The sequence below is a fragment of the Fukomys damarensis genome, unplaced genomic scaffold (assembly GCF_012274545.1).
Source record: "Fukomys damarensis isolate Sample0158 unplaced genomic scaffold, DMR_v1.0_HiC HiC_scaffold_33, whole genome shotgun sequence".
Lineage (NCBI taxonomy): Eukaryota > Metazoa > Chordata > Mammalia > Rodentia > Bathyergidae > Fukomys > Fukomys damarensis.
This window is the reverse complement of record NW_022900945.1, coordinates 53,966,666-53,985,423: the sequence shown is the minus strand read 5'-3', so window position 1 is coordinate 53,985,423 and position 18,758 is coordinate 53,966,666. Positions and strand designations below refer to the sequence as shown.

General features: G+C 43.9%; 1 protein-coding gene across 6 annotated transcripts in view; it reads left to right on the top strand.

Moving 5' to 3' along the window:
- Window positions 1-18,758, top strand: part of LOC104875962 (small proline-rich protein 2E) — a 101,574-nt gene that overhangs the window by 12,584 nt on the left and 70,232 nt on the right. Inside the window, exon 7 of one of the 6 annotated variants that reach the window (XM_019210593.2) lies at window positions 16,222-16,278. The exons of the other annotated variants lie outside the window; for them this stretch is intronic. The gene's annotated coding sequence lies outside the window, so the exon portion shown is untranslated. The remainder of the gene's footprint in view (window positions 1-16,221; window positions 16,279-18,758) is intronic. 6 annotated transcript variants of the gene reach the window in all.

Sequence of the window (18,758 nt, the reverse complement as noted above, 5' to 3'; positions counted from 1 at the left end):
ACGATCAGTGCCCCTGCACTCATTCCCACCGTCATTCCCACCACCACCTCCTCTACCATCTCCACTGTTCGTGCTGTCACACCCACCCCCTTCAGCACCACCACCACTGTCACCATTACCACTGTCACACTACCACTCATTCTTGTAGTCACTGACACCACTGCTGCCATCTTAACTCTTCACTCCACTTTCACCATATCCTCCATCACCACCTCTGCCACCACCACTGTCACCTTTGCCGCACTACTACCACGATTCGTTCCCATCATCACCACTGCTTCCCACCACCACCACCATTCCCGTTAACAGTCCTTCTCAGCACCACCGCCACCACAAGCAGCACAGAGAAGAGAAGACTTAGGCAGGTAGCACCATCTTCCCAGGACTAAAAGGCTTCAGAGGAGTGGTCATTACTTTGCGTTAGTAAAGAAGTTAAAATTAGAAAAGGGCAGAAATTAAGAGGAAGTGTCACATTCGAGTAAATAGAAGCAGTATCTTTCATGGAACCGGGGAGGACAGTAGGGCAAGTCTGGGGCTAAATAATGAGTTTAATTTAAATTACGTGGAGGATTTTTTTCCTTTTTGCTTAAGGGGACCGTCAGCTGGGATGAGCTTCCCGTCCAGTCATCCAGTCTCTCACTGATGTCTGAATCCCCTCTGTAGAGTCCTTTAGGAGTGAAAATTAAAGCCATGGTGTGTGTGTGAGTGTGTTGTTTTCTTATATTTTTATTTTATAAGCTTTTATCAATTCTGTGATAATGGGTTACAGTGTGTTTTAAACACTTAGGACTTTTAAGGTTAGGGCAAAATTCTTCCTGGTGGCCATTCCCATTCCTGCTTCTTCAGCTCCTTCACACAAATTATAATTTGATGAGAGGGTTTCTGTAGAATATTCTCTCACCTTTATACATTTGTAAACAATGTGATAATCGTATCCTGTGTATATTTTACCTGAATAGTATCTATTTTTCTGCTTCTTGCTTTTTGCTTCCCACTCAACAACAAATCGGCACAGTGTGATTAAAAAGATGGCTCCTGGCTCCTGAATGCCTGGATTCAGATCGCAAATTTGTCACTTCCCAGTTGTGTAATATGAATTATTTAACCTCCTTTAGCCCACCCCCGCTTTTTAAAAAATTGGTACTGAGGATCGAACTTGGGTCCTTGCACTTGTGAGGCAGGCAGCACAGCACTGAGCTAAATCCCTGGCCCCTTTAGCCTTTGCAAATGAGTATTATAGCATATTTATACCCACTGTGTACCTGTGAGGATTAGATGAATTAATTTATGTGGGCACTTAGAACCATGCCTGAACATAATATTGGCACGTGTACAGTCACATTCTTACTCAGATTATTCCTTAGTAATTTCTAGATTGGATATGCCTCAGTTTAGCCATTCCTAAATTTATATATATGTATATGTATGTCTATATATGTGCATACATATATATGTTATATATAATATATGTTACACACACACACACACACACACACACACACACACACCTGCTGCTCTAATTTCACTCTTGCAAACAAGGCCCAAGCATATTTTAAATCTTACACTTGTGATTGATAGTTACTTAAAGGTAGATAAGTAAAATTGCTGCATTCTGTAACTTTAAAGGATTTATTAGAAAATACATTTATAATGAGTAGATAATCTGTTTTCTGTTTCTTCCACCTGTTGGTTTTATTTCTAACCCCTTGACAGCCTGAGCCACTCAGCAAACTTTGTGGCAGTTGACCTTAGTGGCCAGGGCTAATAACCTTAGGTTCAGATTAACTTTGAAGGTTCAGGGATCCCATTGTGGGGTCCTAGTACATGCTGGACCCTCTACTAAGCATTTTTGTGTAATAGCTAATTCAATCACTGTATTGTATGTTCTATGACTGTCTCCATTTTATTCACGAAGAAATGGAGGCAAAAAGGACACACAACTTCAGGTGGTATAAAGTGAATATTGTCAGTCCTTGTAACATGCTTAGTATTTTAGTGTTCTTCCCTTCACACAGGAAGTGTTCAGCAAATGCCAGTGTTATTCCAGGAGTGACTCGTAGCTACTAGGGTTATAGAATTGTTGTTATTCCCACTACCTTTGTTATCCCCACATTGGGATGGAGATCATCTCTGAGAGATTGGTTTATCTTAGCAAAATGGAAACAAAACTGTGGTTTCAAACCCTGCTTAACCAATCTGCAGTATTTGTTCTATAGCTACAAAAAACATTTAAAATTTTAAAGGACCTGCTGGCCAACTACATAATATGCTTAATATTTCTCACACATAAGATAAAGCAAATGTAGTTGAATGCCAGTGAAGATGTATAAACATTGATTTGTGATGAAGGAGAAACTGGTGGAGGGGGGCGGTTGAGCTAAATGGAGCTCCAGGAAATAGGTTAAAGGAGAAAGGCTTGGATTTGAGACTGGTGAGAGATGAAGTAGTTTGAGATGATCATGCTGGGGGTAGACTGGAAAGGTATGTCCTTTTTGATTCAGAAAATGTGCTGGAGTAAGAAAGAACCTTCATTTATTCATTGCAGCAGGAGCTGGAGATACAAAGATAAGCAAGGCCCAGCCCCCAACCCAAGGAACTCTCCTTATAGTGTGGAGAGATGCAGCGTAAGTGAAGATTGTAAGACAGGATGGTGTTCGTGGACACACTCTGGGAGTGCTAGAAAAGTGAGGAGGGACACCAAGAGGCACCAGTTCTCCTTCAGTGGGCAAGAATGTTTGAGGCAGAATCCTTTAAAATACGTGAGGGACAGAAAAGGCTGGGGAGGAGTGAAGAGAAGGGCCAGCATATACAGCTGTGGGGTGCCACTGGGCACCCGTACAGCACCATATGGGTTTAGAAGGATGGTGGGGAAGAATTAGACAGGTGGCATTGCAAAGGGACCTAAAAGTCACCTTAAGGAGTTCTGACTTATTTTGAAGAATGTAGGTAACCAGCAAAGGTTTGTAGATTAAGAAAGAAGCATGATTATATCTTCATAAGGTTATTTCTTGTTCTTTAAATTGTGATACTCCAAGGAAAGGTTGAGCTGTTCTGTGGTCAGTACTGGCCTTTGAAAGAGAGAGAGAGCGAGAGAGACCTCGCACAACCGGGATCAGCTGGAACTGGCAGGTGCTGGCGGTGCTTAGGAAGGATAGAAGGATGACTGAGATTGACTGGTTCTGTTGGGCTGCCTGACCACATCATGTCGAACAAATAGATCATTGAATACTTGAGCCCTGACCAGACGTCTCAGAGTTATTTCATGTAATTCTTAAAATAACTTGTAAGGTAGGGACTGTGGTCACTCCCATCCTCCAGCTGAGTAATTAAGCACTCTGAGGGACTTGAACACATAGCACATAGGTGCGAGCAGGTCCGTTGGGGGACCTGCGTGCTCCAAGGCTCTTTTGCCATATCGCAGTTGCCTTCAGAAGGCAGAGAAGTGAGACCCAAGTTCCTCCTGCTGTAATGGGTCATCCCTTTGTACTGCTGTGGGAAGCAGAGCCCCCAGCAAGCATGCATTTGCTCTGTGCTCAGGGAGGTCTCATTCTCTGGTCCCTGTTGTGCCTGGGCCCTGTGGGATGAGTAGGTGTTCTGTTGCTGTGTCCCCCAGGGTGGAGGCAGCTGTTGAGGCCTCTGGCAGGGTTTGCAGAGGCACTAGGGACTTCGTGCTTTTATCACAAGGGAGAGGCGAGATCAGCACAAATGCTGCAGAAGCTGCTCCCTCCCAGGGCAGGCCTGATGCTGCCTAGGGAGCTCAGCAGTACAGTTTGGCAACCTGGTCCCCTCAGGCGCTGCCTTTCTTTCTGACAAAAAGCTATTTCTTAACTGCTGGCTTGTAAGAACACGTGGGTGGGTGGGGCGTGGTGTAACAGGGTATAGCCCGATCTGACCCTGCGTGGCTTCTTGCTGCATCAGGGCCTTGGCTCTTGGGAACTGAGGCACCTGCAATTTGTGAGTTCAGGAAGGTGGGCCACCCTAGGGTTCTTCAGATACTTTCATTTACCCCTTATCTTGTGTCAGCCATTTTATAATCAGGACCTGGTTTTATCTCCACAATAATCCAGAGAAGGTGTTAATACCTCCATTTTACAGGTGGAAATCTGTGATGTCCCTTGCCATCCATGTCCATTTGATGCCAGGTTTGCTGCCACTCACTGGGCACAGAAAGATACTGCTCTGTACATGTCACAAGCACCTATGACAGAGCCCGTCACACAGGTTGCTCCCAGCATCAAGTGGGATAATGGGCACGAATGCATTTGATAGATTGTACAGTGCTATGCTCTTCTAGAGACTAACATCCCAGCAGGCCTAAAGGCTCAGCACACTGCAAAAGTTGACTGCCCCATGTGGGTGAGAAAGCTAAGACCTTTCTCTTGTGCCAGCCTCACGGTAACACTTTCCAGTCAGGTGGTAGTTGGTAGGTGCTCCTAAGGTCAGACAGCACAGCACTGATGCCCAGCTGTCATTGCTCTGAGGGGGTTCCCTTCCCATCACCCATCCTTGCAGACATATTCCAGCTCCTTCCGGCCTGGGGCTGGAGGATGCTTAGCGGAGCAGGGTCAGGTTCCTGTTAGCCCCTCAATCGGGGCTGGGCCAAGGGAGCATTTTCATCCTCTTGGTCCGGGAGCCCGGTTTGCCTAGATTAGTGCTTGGAGGCCGACAAGCACAAATAATGTGGAGAATGTTGAATGGACTTCAACAGTTAGCTCCATTAATTTGTGTTTGTGCCAAGCTCTCACCTCCTGTTCCCTCATTTGGCCAAATCAAGAATCTCTTACTGTGTTATGTTTCATTTAGTTAATTAGCAAAGAGAAAGTATGTTACAAAGCATATCAGAAATCAGAGCTAAGGAAAGGAAGATAGATCCGACATAATCAAAAGGATAAGTTTGTTTTCACATATTACTTTGGTTTAAACATTCCACAGAGTATACGCATATCAAGGCACCATATTTTGTATAACCCATATTACAGTTTTTGTCAATCAAAAGTTAAAATAGAATAAAATAATGTAGAAAAGGCTTAAAAATGTCCAGAGGACAAATTTTGTTCTTTAGCTTTTTTCTTTCAGCACTGAGCAAAACTTTTGATCCTAAAAGCAATGTGGTACACCAGGTGTGGTGGTGCATGCCTGTAATCACAGCTGTTCAGGAGGTTGAGGCAGAAGGAATGTAAGTTTGAGTTCAGCCTTGGTAACTTTAGAAGACTGTTTTGCAAAATACACACGCTAGAGAGGTAGTTCAGTGGTAGAGCTCTTGCCTAGCATACACAAGGCCCTGGGTGTAATACCCAGAAACTCCCCCCATTATTTGTAAAATACGGAAGCATCAACAATAACAGATAAATGATCCATATGCCTGGTTTACAGATATTATTCTAGAGCAATAACCCATTTTTATTATTTCAGAGCCTACCTCTTTCACTTAATGTCATTTTTTCCCACAGTTTGTTTTAATGATTGATTATTCCATTAATGGATAATTATTGTCATCTATTTAATCAGTTTTCTGTTAAATTTATATCATTGCATTTTTCAATTTTATAAAATTGTTGCAATAAATATCTTTATACATCTCTTTTTGTAGACATGGTCAATTGTTTTTTATGGTAATTTCCTGGAAGCAGGATCCCTAGTGTAACAGTGCCTCACTTGTGTTTTCTGTATGTGTAAAGACACAGGCTGGGGACTCAGATCTCTTAGGATTGAATCCAAGTGGTCGTTGACCAACTGCTTTGGAAATTTTCTTAGGACAGTGGTTCCCTCGCTGGTGAATGTGGTTGACAGTAAGACCTATGAGATGCAAGCAGCTTAAAGTGTGGTAAGTCCTTAGATCGTGACCTGACCCACAGTGAGCGCCCATCTCCTGGCTGTGGTCCTTGTCATTGCTGTTATCACTGCCAGCGGATGTCCTGAAAGAGTGGCGCAATTCACACTCCCACAGGCGTCCTAGGAGATCCATACGCCTCTGTCAACACGGGGTATTATCATTCCTTTGCTTGTTTGCCAACCTGATATTCCAAATTGTGGCTTTAATTTTACTTCTTTGATTACTAGTGATGAATGTTCTTTTGGCATCTTTATTAATATCTCTGTATTTATTTGTTGCATTGCATTTATGACTTTGTCTCTGATAGAATGTTCCATCTTTTTTTCTTACTTTAATATACATATTAAAGATAGTAATCTTCTACTGGTCATGTGTGTTGTAACTGTGTTTTCCCCATTTTTCTTGTGTAATCTGTGTCTGTTTGTGGATGTAGAAATTGTAATTTTCCTTATTCTTGCCTAGATTTGCACACTTAAAAGCTCATTGTGAGGCCAGATTAATATATGTTTCCCCAACTTTTAATGTATTAGTTTGGACTTTTACATTCAAATAAAATTAATTTGGATTTTTTTATAATCATTTTCCCTTTTTAGCTTTATTATTTATCAATTAATTATATACTGAACTAGTTGGTCTTGTTTTTTTTCCTTGGCTATCTCTTTTATTCCGATAATCTTTGCCTTTTCTTATGTTTATATTTCCAATTTTTTATAGCTTTGTAAAATACTTTATTATTTGTGGATACAGAAAGACTTTCAGTAATTTGTAGGAAATATTTTCTTATCTGTGACATCTTATTTTTTATTTATAAATGCAAAGAATTTTGTCATTTAATTTTGAATAGACATATTCATTTTATGAATTAATTGAGGAAAATAATATTTTTGTGCTTTCTCATCTAGAAACATAGAAGTTCTTTCTTATTTATCCAAGACATTTAAAAATAATTTTTATTTTAGAATAGTTTCGGAATTACAGAATAGTTGCAAGGAGAGTATAGCATTCCTGTATACTCACCCAGTTTTCTGTATTGTTAATGTCTTATATTTTTGTAATACATCAGTCACAGCCATTCGGTTTCAATGTATGTTTAGTAATGCCCATGCATTTGCTCACTTTTCACGATGTCCTTTTTCAGACCCAGAATCCTATCCAGGGCATCACGTTAGACATCATTCCTCCTTAGATTCCTCGGACTGTGACAGTTTCTCAGACTTTCCTTGTTTGTGATGACCGTGGCCACTTTGAGGAGTGCTGGCCAGATATTTTAGAACATTTCTCAGTTTGTATTGTTGTAATGTTTTTCTCATGATTAAATCAGGAATTGTGCATAGGCAATTAGGACAAAAAAATCATAATAAATTTCAGAGTTATTGGTCCTCGAGAGAGATCATACCCTTTCCTGCCCCCAGAATACCTATCAGTTGGCCTTAGAGAAGAGGCGATGAGGGGTCTGGAGCACCAGGTCTCCATGGCATGTACACCAAGTGTGGTGAATGTACGGGAATAGCTTCTCATGGCTGCCTTTCATTCCGACCTGCATAAAATCCCAGGTCAACACCTGATGATTCAGTCCAAGGAAGACCATTTTTTGAGCACCTGGATGGATGCATTTGATTATGTAGTCTTACTGTGGCCCCATTTGATCTGCAGTGGCAGACAGTGACTTCAGAATGTTTTTCCTAGCATTTAGAAAGAAGGCTTAAGAGTCAAACTGTCTGGGTTCAGGGGTTAGGGAGCTCAGTGGTAGAGCACTTTAATTGGCATGCGTGGGGCTGTGGGTTTGATTACTAGCACAAAACAAACAAAAATAAGTCAACAGTTCTCTCCTATTAGACAGACACATACACACAGCCTGGGCCTCAAATCCTGGCCTCACTTCACTAGTTCTCTGATTTTGAAATCTCTGTGTCAGAGTCCCAGCCTCAAAACAAAGGAAAAGGTAACAGCTACCCTAGTGAGCTGTTGTATACATTAGGTAAGGTGGTACATAATAAATGAACAACAGTGTTACTCATGGCAACGTAATTCTTTCATTTGTACCTTTTTAAGGGCCTTAGACACCTGAGGGTTGGAAGTTACACTCTTAGATACGTGGCAGAAGCACTGTTGAGTGTATTTGCATATAGTTTGAAAGGCAGATCATTGGGTAACAAGGTTGCTAATCTGGTATTTTAACTGAGAAGTCAGACCAGTGGGAGTCTGCCTATATCTGATGCACCGGGCCTTTGGGTGCCTCACAGGCACAGCAGGCTTTTCTCTAGGACACACCCAGGATCAGCTATATTCCTTACCGAGGTCCTTGACAGTCCTCAGCCTTTTGCTCCATAGTACAGGGATTATTGTGCTTTAAAAACAAGTACTGTCAGTTGCTTGGTTTCTGATAGAACTTCTGCAAGGGCCCCCTGTTCTCGTCTCAGGACCTCTGTGTTTTGAATTAGTTGTCAAAGGGGCTGTTGTTGCCATCTCCATTGTCAACATCTTTTAGGACATTGTACAAGTTTGCATCATGGAGTTGAGTCAGCTGAATAGTATTGATCCATACTGTGGCAGTAATTGCCTTCTGCCACCTAGTGTCTTGGAGCCTTACGTGAACCTGGATGGAGAACTACAGTATCCATCTTTCAGTTCTGGCAGGAAGGCATTAATTCATTTCATGTAAAAAACATTGCTGTATTTACTAATACTTGGGAATGTCCTGCCACCTAAAATATTATAGTTGTCGCTGATGTTCGATATTTGATCATTGCCAGACATTAAGGGCTGACCCTAATACAGTGCCTGAGACCATGTTGATTTTGACCAGGAAAGACAAATATATTTTTATCTATGGGTTCAGGTTGGGTGTTGGAGTTATTGGATTGAGTTTTTGTTATACAAAAGTTTATTGTTGGCCAAAACTCTTTGAACATATACCTCAGCGATTTCATTTTAAAAATCAAGAAATTGCCAGACATGGTGGCACACACCAGCACTTGGGAGGCTGAGGTAGGAGGATTGATGTAAGTTCGAGGCCAGCCTGGGTAACATAGTGAGCTCAAGGCCAGCCTAAACTACACAGCAAGACCTTGTCTCAAACCCCTGCTCCCCAAAACAGTCAAGAAACAGAGCACAAAAGTCATTATATATCCTGAATTAGAGGCTACATTGAAGCAAGGGTCCCAAGTCCAGTTTCAGGTCATGATTAACTTATGTTTTAGGAAATCCAATTTCTCACCGGCTGTGCCTGGCAGAACTGCTCCCTCTCTCAGCCACTTCAAGCTACACATTTCTTCAGTATTCTATTTATTTCAGCGTGTTGTCATTTTTTTTTTTTTTTTCTGTTTTGGTATCAGCCTCTCCGGTAGGCTTTAAGCTTATAAGGGCAGTGACCTTGGCTTATGTTTTTGTGATTTTCTAGGGCCTGGCCCAGGACCAGGCACAGAAAGATTCCATGAAATGCTTATTGAATAAATGAACAGATGGCTGAACACAACATGCCAGTTTGATGAGTAACCTTCACACTTGTCATTAGCTGCCACACATTCTTTATACTAGGAATCTGCCACTAGTATGTAGTACAGAGCTGGAGATCAAGCCTTTAGGACCTTGTTCATTAGTGCTCTAGGTCATTTCCTCTATTGTTTAATATGTGTGAGGCGATTTCCCACTGAGACCTCACACAGAGGGTCCCTGTGATTCCTGCTTACGACCTCTGGATGTCAGAGGTACAAGGACCTTAAAAAGCAGCTACTACAGCCCTCACCTTTCACAAATACGGGGTTGAATGAGCCTTCTGACCCTGGCTTTTCCACCTGGTACTCAGAGGGCCATAGATGGGGCTGATGATCTGACTGCATAGGAAGCTGAAGCACAGGGACCTTTTTGACGACTTGAAGCCAAGAGATGAAAGCCCAGTGAGACCCACCCACCTTTGGCTTTGGCAATATCGGGCTGTGGCCCGCTAAGGGGACCATCTCCTGGCGATTCTAGCAGAAGTACAGTAATTACTCTCCTTGCTGCCTCAATCTGGCCCTCCTCCCAGCCTGGCAAAACACCTTACACAATTGCCCTCTTTCAATGCATGGAGCCCACTCCATGCATGAGTCAGCACCACTGAGCCTGGCCTCTCAGATAGGTTTGGCCTGACAAGCGTCACCTGGAGTTCGCAGCACTGGGGCAGGGGTGGGCACCTGGTGTGTGGTAGTTTGATGAGGGCTTTCCGGGGGGGTGTGAACGTGGCATGGGCTCACATTCTGCATTTGAAACTGGGTCAAGGTACACGTGGGAGATGGTTTTGGTGGCATACATATTAAGCTGCAGATATGTGAGGACTGTGCTGTCAGAGTCATTGCTTTAGCTCTCTTTTTAGTGTGGGGTGGACATCAGTTGAATACTGACTATATGACTGGAAAAGCACACTTGTTAGATTGGACGGAGCTTACTAAATGTGAGTAAGATAGTAATTTTTTTCAACTTCGGTACTTATGCAATACATCTGAAAAACCAAAGTCTGATGGGAGAGGGTGAAGGTGTGTGGGACTGATGCTCTCAGACTTTATGGGATATTAGCATCGGGAGCGTCTGAAGAGCAAGGAAATTTTCCTTGCCCCTCAAAGGAAGGGTGATCTTAGGGCCGGGACCAGGCCTCTCCACTCCTTCAGAGGTAGGCTGACTTCTTCGCGAGGTTGGCTGTGCCCTGTCTTCAGACTAGGGGACTCCTGAAAATAAGAGCTGCATCATGGGTTGGGGGCTTCCTCTGGGGCCAGATGAACTCCGAGGACACTCAGGCCTCAGACAGAGGGTGCTATGACAACCAGACACGAGAATGTAGCATAAAAAGGCCAAATCTTGACCTCTAACTGGCGTAGTCTGTTTCTGGTCAGGCACAAGTGGAGGGGAAAGCATGGTCCTAGCACCTGGAGTCATTGCACTGCTTGGTGTGTGTGTGTGTGCGCATGCCTACATGTGGCATGAGAGATTGCCATGTGCAAAATCCATGTGTGTGAAACACTAAGAGTAAGGTGAAGGAGCTGCTGCTTCACCTCGGAGGACATGGTGAGGCCTGGGAAGCATTTCTGGGTTAAGCAAACTCTGCGGTGCAGCCCCACATAGAATTAGACCTGCTCTGAAACACGTTTGCCATTTGGGCGTGATTCCGCCATGCATTAAAGGCTCAGGCGCAGCTGGCTCTGCAACTGGGGCATGGCATTCTCGTCAGCAGGCCAGGTCCACCCACGGAAGCCCTGTCAATGAAAGCCTGGGCTTTTGTGTTGTCTTCCCTCCTGCCTGGGACGTGGCTGCCCAGCCATGTGTCTTTCCACCGGCCTGCTCACGTCCAGCGCCCTGCAGCCAGGCCTCTTGTGTCCCAGAGCAGGTCTGGTCTAGGACTTTCTCTGTAGAGCAGACTGCTGCAAGTGAATCCAGAAACCTCCTTGGCACCTCCTTTTAGGTCCTCCATCCACTCCTTTTTTTTTCTGACTTCTGAGCCACCACTCAAACTACTCTCTTCAGTGTGTGCTTCTTGACCCATTAGTAATGTTTGCTTCAATCTATTCTCCTTTGTTTCCTGGATCCTGCTTTTCTGTCCTTACACACTTCATCCTCGGATTTCTTCTCCTTCATCAAGTGCATACACACACACACACACACGCACACATGCACACATGCATACACACACTCTTGGCCCCAATGTCCTTGAGCTCCACATTTATATGTTCAAATTTCCCTGAGTGTTCACCTCTCTGTAAATGCTCCACCATCCAGCTAGTGGCCCAAGCCAGAAACCTGCCTCTGTCCTCCTTTACCCCATGTGTTGACTGCACTTGCTTGTTAATTATTTCTCCAGAATGGTTGGAGTCATCTCTCTGTCTCCACCACTGGTACCTACCATTCTTGGAGCGGTAACTACAGGAACTTGTCCTCCCACTCTTGTTTCCTTGCTCTGTCATCTGTCCTTCATCTGTCACTTTGCAGACAGGCTAAACTTTTGCAGCTTTGAATCAAATAAAACATCTCTTTGCTTAAAACTCTTTGAATCAAATAAAATATCTTTGCTTAAAGCCCTTTAGGGTCTTCCTATTGCTCTCTGAATGATGTCATAATCTCCTACTTGCCTTAAGGGTTCACGGGATACCTGGTTGGGCAGGTCCATGTTTGTTCATAAGAACGAGCCTATACAGTACATTTATGGGCACATTTCACCTTGGCCATGGGTCCCCACCCTGGGCCAGCTTTATTAGGAGTCTGGCACCCATCAGAGTCTGCCATCATGCTTGCCTTTGAACAGGTTTTCAGTGAGAGCTCACTGAGTGAATAGATGAGCTTTTGTTGTTTTTAGAATGTTTACCCCACAAAGGCAGTGCTTTTGTCCCATTTGCTATTGTATCTTCAGCATCTTAAGGAGGATCTGACATGTAGTAGCTACTCAATAAAGACTCACTGGATGATAGAATGAATACATGAATGTAAATGCAGTAAGTAATCTATAGATACAGTATTCTGGTTATTTATAAATCATAGTTGATGTGTTCATTATGCATCTGTCAGTCAAGTCATGTCCAAACAAACCTTCCTTCCAGATCCTCTCACCTGCAGCATCCATTCATTACCATCATTGTATAACCACTCATCTCTGTCACCTTGACCCTGGAAACACTCGCCACCATCACCCCAACTCACTACTGCGAACCCCAAGTTCCATCTGAACTGGTGCTTCAGAGCGAGTCACTAGTCTCTTGCATTCTCTGTCAGAGACAAGATCTCAAGGATGAAGCACCAGCATACACAGGGAGCTGTGCTTGGGTGCACTGTCCTCTGGAGAGGTAATCTGAGGGGACGACCATCACCCCCAACCTCATCCTCAAGCTCGGCAGATTCGGTTTGGAAATGCACGTAGCAGCCCTTAAAATCTGACAGTGTGCCATCAGAGATCCTTTCCTCTGGGCTAAGCTGGCACTTTCATATCAAGAATGTGGACTTGGCCAGATTCAAGTTCTGACACTGTTACTTACTGGCTAATGACCTTTGTCAAGTCATGAGACATTTCAGGCCTGATGATGTGGGGGATGGTGACAAGTGCTGTGCCCTGGGTGTGAGCTGGTCCCTGTCCTGGAGAAGTCGCTGGGTGCCTGGACTGGCTGGACTTTACCACTACACCTTCACTCCGTCCGCAGTGTCATGCTGTGTGAGCTCTTCCTGGTCCTCAGTGGCTTCCAGGACTGCCGCACACTCTGCTTGACATTTGTCTAGTCATTGACTGCTCTTTGCAGTCTTTTTGCCAAGATCTCTTTTCCTACCCAATCTTTAAGCATGGAAGTACCTCAGGGCATGGTGTCTAGTCCTCTTCCTTTCTCAGTCTGTACTTTATCAACTCTCAAAGCTTCTATGTTGTCCAAATGATGATGGCTCCCAAATGCAGATTTCCATCCCTGACTCTTCTGTGGTCTGACTCACAGATATAAACAGTTTCTGTATCCACTTTGATGTTCTACAAACATCTAAAAATTAATGCCTTCAAAACTGAGTCCCTGGTTTTCTCCTTACCCAGCTGCCCCCAAATGTGTTCGTCCCATAATCTTCCCCAGCTCAAACAAACAAAAAAAAAGGTGAGTGAAGCAGTGTACCAGCCTTCTAGAAACTTCAATTATGGCACTGATGTCTTTATGAGTTTCCTATCCCCCTTCTTGCTGGCTTCCTCTAATCTACTCCTTACACTTTTATTTAGAGTAATATTTAAAATATGCAAATATAATCATGAGATTCTTCTGCTTATAAATCTTTATGCTTCATGTTACTCTGGACAAAAGTCCAAATCTCTAATGTGGCCCTGTAAGATGGAGTCCTGCCTAGACACCTCCTATCACTACTATGGTTGACATTCCCTTTATTTTTATGTCCTATCCAAAAAGCACCCTGGTTCCTTGTCAGAACTTTAGAAAACTTTGTCTTTTCTGATAATAATTTTTTCACTCTCTGTTCACCTGGGCAATTGCCTGATTCATTATATAACCTGGAAATTTCCTTCATCGAATGGAATAAGTTTCAGAGTTGTATATTTACTTTTGGGCATGTTTGCTATTACCCACTGCCTCCTCTACTAGTCTGTTGGCTTGCGTACAGGACTGCACTTTTAATGCCAAGAGAGAGCTCGGCATGTAACAGGGCTCAAAAAGATGTGCTGAATTATAGATTACTACAGGAACCTTATCTTGATATCAGACTTAGCTGTACCTAATGAGAGGCGATTTTGAACTATTTTAAGTACATTATAGACTCTGGAGCCAGATTGCCTGGAATTGTAACTCAGTCTTCTCAGTTATTATCTGTTAGATCTCAAAGTAAGTTACTTCATTGCCTTAAACCTTGTCTTATTACCGGTAAAATAGTTCAATTAATTGACCTACTTTTTTTGCTTGTTACAAAGATTACAATAGTACTTACTACATATTACGTGCTTAGGATTACTGTTGTCCTTATTGTTGCTTCTGCTGTAAGCCTGATACAGGAATCATTCTGCAGTATCTCTGGCTGGAAATTCTTCAGTTTTACAGAAGGGGAACATTTCTCCTGAAATCATGAGCTACTGCTAATGAAATGCTAAGCCATTTCTCCCAGTAATAATAATGTCATTATCTTTCATATTTTACTGTTACTAAATACTTTCATAAATATCTTATTTGCTCATGAAGACAGCCACATAGGAGAGGGTGGCCATCGGTTCAGTATTACAGGTGCAAAAGCTGAGGCTGAGAGGTTTACCCAAGGTTGTATGGTCATTAAGTAACTGAGCTTTTCATTTTAAAATCTCCAGAGGGAGCTCTCGTCTATAGAGGATGTATAACGCTACTGGGACTAGGAAAAAAAATGGAAATTTCCTATGTTTATTTTTTATGTCCTATTATAAAATTATCTATATTTTGAGTTTATCTTCTACTTATATTAGGATGATAATGTTTGCTACTTCTCAATAATGTGTGATATTATATGATGCTATCCAAACTTTTAACTCCTTATTAAAATATACACTTTGAAGAGTGGACATAGATCGTAAATGTACAGTTTAATAAACGTTCGCACACTGACACAAGATGGAGAAACAGGATGTACCAGTGCCACAGGCGTCCCTCTCATTCTCCTTCCTGATTGCTGCTCTAGCCATAATCTTGATTCCATAGCACAGACTTGTTTTGCTAATTTTTATACTTTGCATAAGTAATGTAAGTGGAGCCATGTGATTTTTTTATTTTGAACAATATAAACAATTTTGATTCATAAATGCAAATTTTATATGGTCATTTGAGTGTGTGTGTGAGTGTGTGTGTGTGTACCAGGGATCAAACTCAGGCCCTTGTGCTTGCAAGGCTGGCAGCGGCACCACTGAGCTAAATCCCTGACCCAGTCTTAAGGATTTTTGAAGCATCTGTTTTTTTTCCTCCCCACTTAATTTAGGTTTGTGAGATTCACCCGCATTGTTTTTTGTAGGTATTTGTACATGTTGCTGTACAGAATCCCACTGTGGGAACATGCACAGTTCATTCATTGATGGGCTTTGGGGTTGTTTCTGTTCTTTGGCTATTATGAACAAGACTTGAATGAACATTCTAAGACCAACTTTGGGTGACCATATGCAGGGTTTGTGCCTCAGAGAGGAACTGCTCAGTCACTGGCTATGCATATATTTGGCTTCAGTAATTACTGCCAAGGAATTTTCCAAACAACTGCGTGAGTTTGCAGTCCTGTTGCCTCACTGACACTGTTCTTTCTGCCTTCTTATTCCAGTTGGTCCAAATGGAACATTGTCCTCCTGAGGTTTTAATTTGCATTTATTTTTGATGAACAGTGAAGTTGAATACCTTTTTCATAGGTTCATTTATCCTGCTAAATATTTTTATTACCAGGGTGTGCAACTAAAAACTTGAGACTTTGAATGCATAGGACTTTGCTATCCTGTTTTTCTCACATCACTCTGGGGTGGGGGAGGAAGTTCTGTCTTTGATGCTATACAGGAGTGAGAAAGTGGGAGCAAACAGAGCAGGCAAGGACTTGCACTTGTCACCATTGCTCACCTCTATTCTGGGCCTGAGGAGGAGAGGCTTGTGCTGTGGCCAATATCAGTTCTCTTCTGCCGTGCTCTCTGTCCCTGGACATACTGTCCACTCAGTGACTGGCCACTAAAGACTATTTCACTGCATTCAGAGTGAAACAAAGTCTAGTGACAACCTGTAAGCAATTCAAGCGCAAGGGTGGTACTGTATATGGGGCTTGAAAGATTTTTAAAAATCTAGTCTGAATTTTCTATAACCTTCTTGGCTAGACACTTGGCCTCTGCTTGCAGACTTTCAGAGATGATGAACTCACTATTGCATGAGCAGTCCTTTTTATTTGCTATCCTGTTTTATTTTTAACAGGAGCTTTCCTGTGCTCTGAATCATTGGTCTATGCCCTTCCCTCTGGGATCACAAAGAGTAAGTTCAGCACTTCTCTGTTTAACATTTCGAAAACCTGAAAACAGCCCTTGTGTCTCTGAAGTGTCCTCTGGGATAAAGTGTCCCGTCGTCCAGGCACTGCCCATTTGACAAGGTGTCCAGAGGGGCGGTTCCAGCTCATCCTTCCCACTCGCATTCACTTGGACGGACAGAAGGTGGTCGGCGTCCACCTTCAGATGCAGCGTCTGGAACGGGACCTGCAGAACTCTCCTGCATTCGCTGTTCTCTCTGTGCTGACACCGACACTGCCTTTGTGACTGGCTCCTTCCCGTCACATTTCCATTCCGTTTCTTTCCCACTCACTCTCACCACCTTGCATTATTTTCTTCACTTCCTCATTCATGCATCTGCTCATTTGCATCTTGTCTGTCTCCCCCTTTGTGTACTCTGGGGATGAGGGTGAGGGACCCTGGATCCCGTGCTTAGGACACAGCACAGCTGATAGAGGCTCTCAGCACCCTTTTCCCCTTTTAAGCGAAGTGGCGAAGTCAGTTTGAATTCCGCAGTCTGATTCCTGAGCCTGCATCCTGAACCGATACATGTTGTTCCCACTCCATAACTTACTTAATTGTGCTTTGCACATAGAGAGTTCCTGCCCACTCGTTAGGTTCTGCATCTTCCCACCTTTGCTTCTGTGGGCCCCTAGTCTTGGCAGGGGTCCCAGCATGCGCAGCTGTCTCTGACTCAGGCCAGCAGAAGGCCAAGTGTGGCCAGTAGGTGGTGCTGTTGGGAAGGGGAAAGTGGTCTCCAGTGGCTTCTAAAAGGGCAGTTTGGCGGTGAGACTGGCTGGGGAAGAAGGGATGGGGGACACTGAGATAAGAAGGTCCTGTCATCCACAAAGCCCGTCTATTCTTCCAGCCAACTCCAGGCACAAGCCAGGTGTCTGTGGGAGAGGAAGAAGAGCAAAAGTGGAAAAGCCCCACCTTGCTGCCCATGGGTCCCGGGATCCCAGGGTTAATGATGGCAGTGGGGATAGAGACGCTGGGGACATCCCCACCTATTACTTGCCTCCTGTGCATGCGTCTGCAGGACTGTTCTGGTGCCTGCCTGCTGGTCTCCTGTCCCCCACCTAACACATACATGCACGCGTACATACACGCTGAAAGGGGGGATATCAGCACAACGGGCACCAGGCACTAACCCTTCTTGGTTCTCAGTTTTCCTAAGCAGTCTCTTGAGCTGTAAACTCCTCCAGAATGGAGATCCTGGTCTGCTTTTCCTCCATGTTCCCACCACACTAGGCATCATGTCTTACACACTTAGGAAAATGATGAGGACAGCCAACCATCCCAGTTTATACAGAACTAAATGGGTTCCCAGGATGCAAGACTTCCAGGGTCCCAGGCAAATCAAGATGAGCTGGTTGTTTTATCAATACAAGGCCTCTCAGGTGATTCCTGAGGCTTGAATCTTCTTCTGTCCCTGCCCCAGAGGTTGGGCTGGTTAATTGACTGTTAGGCTAGTCTGGATCTCCATGTGGTTTGTCCTGTCAAGTCAGGCACAGAACTCAGTATGGCCCAAGGGCTGTCATCTGGAATTCTCATGAGGACAGGCGATGTGTGTCTTCATACACAGGCAGCTGTGATGGGACCATAGACCCCTCAGACAAGTCTTAGTGCCTGAAGCCCCAGTGGCAGGCTATAGAGGCCTTCCCGTGTACTTAGAAAATGGAACTGACATCATGGAAAGCTTTCTGAAGGTGCTGCATGGGTCAGCAGACTATGTGAAGGGGTGGAGGAATCCAGGGTGGAGAGAGGAAGGTACAGGCAGAAAGGAGGCCGTGTTGGGTTTTCAGGTAGAAAAACAGGCAGGTCACTTAGACACAGAAGAGAAAGGAGATCCAGAGGACACAGAACAAAGGGACAGAGGCTGGGAAAACCCTAGCAGAGAAGGCTGGGCTTGCAAGACAGTGAGGAATTTCCATAAGGCGCTACTCAGGGCTGGAGTATGTGGCCACTCAAAACATACTAAGAAAACTCCGAGGCTGGAGGGGCCACTTCCTATCACTCACCTGTCTAATTTTTTAGCTTTGAGCTGTGTCCATACATCCTGCTGGTCTCTAGGAACTTGACTTTCCTAAGAAGTGTCCCAGTAGTGTTGTAGAGACCAATGGACTTCCTGTTTCCTGACCTTGGGGTCAGAACTTTTGAGTCTCCCATTCCCTGGCAGGATCCCTCCCTTTGTGTTCCAGTTCTGCCTGTGAGTTGGAGTTGCACAAATTTTAGAGTTGGGGCATTGGGAGAACTGTCTGCCACCCTCTCACTTGCACACCTCATGTCACAGGACAGAGAGTGAGTGCATCAGACAGCTCTTGTGACCATCAAACAAATCTCAGAATGTTCTTGAGCTAAGACAAAATTCATAACTTCTGTCCTTAACTGTAACTCTGTGCTTTGGTGCTTCACGTTCACTCCTCATAAAAGCATGTAAAATATTTGAGGACAGTCTTCCTGCTTTCT